General features: G+C 42.8%; 1 non-coding gene across 1 annotated transcript; it reads left to right on the top strand.

Annotated features, from left to right (window-relative positions):
• The first annotated feature begins 218 nt into the window (after nucleotides 1-218).
• LOC119938825 lies at nucleotides 219-325 on the top strand. The gene has a single exon (XR_005454526.1). It is a non-coding gene; the product is annotated as a U6 spliceosomal RNA (small nuclear RNA).
• The last annotated feature ends 2,373 nt before the right edge of the window (nucleotides 326-2,698 follow it).

The following is a 2,698-nucleotide window of genomic DNA, read 5'->3' as shown; positions in this document are numbered from 1 at the left end:
GCCCTGCTGCCGTTTCATTAACCATCCGATCTGAAATCCTGAGCCATCTATTTACAGAGAACTTTTGTTTAGAGGTGGGGCAAAGCTGTATCCCACTGTCCATGGGAGATGACCTTGTGGTGTTTAAGCCGGTGGGTATTATGAGCTGGGTGATCTCGATGAGTGGTGCATCAGTCAATCGTATTTACTGAACACTTATGTGCACATCATTGTACTATGTGCTAGCTTCGGCAGCACATATACTAAATTTGGAACAATACAGAGAAGATTAGCATGGCCCCTGCGTGAGGATGATACACAAATTCGTGAAGCATTCCATATTTTTTAATCTCCTCACTGTGCCTCGTTCTCGCCTGTCCCGCCGTCGACCCCCGGCCCACGTCTTTCCCCTGGCCTGGAATGCCCTCCTTCCATACATCTGCCAAACTAGCTCTCGTCCTCCCTTCAGAGCCCTACTGAGAGCTCACCTCCTCCAGGAGGTCTTCCCAGACTAAGCCCCCTCCTTCCTCTCCCCCTCCTCCCCCTCCCCATCCCCCCGCCTTACCTCCTTCCTGTATATATGTATATATGTTTGTATGTATTTATTACTCTATTTTACTTGTACATATTTATTCTATTTTATTTTGTTAATATGTTTTGTTGTCTGTCTCCCCCTTGTAGACTGTGAGCCTGCTGTTGGGTAGGGACCATCTCTATATGTTGCCAATTTGTACTTCCCAAGCACTTAGTACAGTGCTCTGCATGCAGTAAGCTCTCAATAAATATGATTGAATGAATGAATGTACTCAGCACTTGGGAGAGAACACTATAACAGAATTGGTAGACGTATTCCCTGCCCACAATGAGCTTACAGCCCAGAGACTCCTGGGCCTTGGGACAGAACATCTCTGTGTATCCTTACCAGAAGGGACATACCCTCTTGTGAGCCTGTTGTTGGGTAGGGACCGTCTCTATATGTTGCCAGCTTGTACTTTCCAAGCACTTAGTACAGTGCTCTGCACACAGTAAGCGCTCAATAAATACGATTGAATGAATGAAGGTAACAGCTCTTCCATGAGTCCTTTCCCGATTAAACCCTCTTTTCCCTGGCCACGCACTTGGATCTCTCATCTATGGGCATTCTATATCTGTCCCTGCCTCAACCCCAGAGCACTTATGTATATATCTTTAAATTACATGTTATAAATTCCTTCTGAATTTCTAATAATGTCTGTCTTGCCCCTTGAAATGTAAGCTAATCATGGGAAGAAACGTGACTGCTAATTCTGTTGTACTCTCCCAAGTGCTTAGTACAGTGCTTGGCACATAGCAAGCACTCAATAAATTGACTGATTCAGTCATTCATCTCCTGTAATGAGGGAACTGTGTTCTCGAAAGAACCTTTCATTAAGGAGAATTTATGTTGTTGTACTCATTCTTTGACCTATGCTGTGTGCATATGCATAGCCCTTTCTTTCAATACCACATCAAGTTCTGTCCAGACAGGTGTATTTTGTGGAAAGAATCTTCCCTAATTACTCCAAAGCTTTCTACTTATTCAATCGTATTTATTGAGTACTTACTGTGTGCAGATCACTGTAATAAGCACTTTCTATCCAAAATTCATAGTGAAAATAAATGTCACATTAGAAATGATTATTGTCCTTTGGGGATAATTTGCTTTAATAATGATAATAATAATAATGGTATTCATTAAGCACTTACTATGTGCCAGGCACTTAACTACACATTGGGGTGGATGCCAGCAATAGAGTTGGACACAGTCCCTGTCCCAAGTGGGGCTGACAGTCTCAACCCCATTTTACGGGTGAGATAACTGAGGCACAGTGAAGTGATGTGATTTGCCCAAGGTCACACAGAAGACATACGGCAGAGTCGGGATTAGAAATCATGACTTTCTGACATCCAGGTCCATTCTCTATCCACTACGCCATGTCCGAAAATGTAATAACTGACAAATTTTACACTGGGGATGATTAAAGGGTCAACCCTCCTTATGGTTAGGGTACACCAGGGTGAGAAATACCCTCATCACACCCACATCCCTAACATTCATTTATCAAATTTCCAGTTGGGGGAGAATTCTGCACTAGGTATTTGAGATAATTTCAGATACATGTCTCTGCCTTCTTTATTCCTGTTGGCTGTGGAGAAATGCATTTCTGTACAGGGGCTCTCCCATTTCAGAAAAATAATCTCAGTTACTGAGGTGACAATGATTCTATTCTTCCCCTTGTAACTTTATGCTTTATGTTAACTTCCTCACAAGGGACTTCGGGCAAGGTTGGCCCCTGCTGCAAAGCACTTAGGAAAGCACAATACAGCAGACACATTTCCTACTCTTCTGGAGCTTACTATTATTAGTGGAACATAATAATAATAATTGTGGTATTTAAGCATTGTACTAAGCGCTGGAGTGGATACAAGCAAGTCCGGTTGGATACAGTCCCTGTCCCACTTGAGGCTCACAGTCTCAATCCCCACTTTACAGTCTTACCATTCACTGTCATCTTTGTTTTATAACTTTTGTGTTTTCACCTTTCCTTGTGGGTTTTATTTTGTCTGGATTCCAGCCCCTCCCTCTCTCCCTAATTCTTCGTATTGTAAGTCCTTTGGGAGCCAGGGACCATTTTGAATTTTCATCAGTATATTTTTCTCAGCCCTTAGTTAGGTTAGTGCTTTGCACTCAGTAGGCATT

Source organism: Tachyglossus aculeatus, chromosome 16 (genome assembly GCF_015852505.1).
Source record: "Tachyglossus aculeatus isolate mTacAcu1 chromosome 16, mTacAcu1.pri, whole genome shotgun sequence".
Taxonomy (NCBI): Eukaryota; Metazoa; Chordata; class Mammalia; order Monotremata; family Tachyglossidae; genus Tachyglossus; species Tachyglossus aculeatus.
The sequence above is the reverse complement of the archived record's forward strand: the minus strand, read 5'-3'. Positions and strand labels throughout refer to the sequence as shown.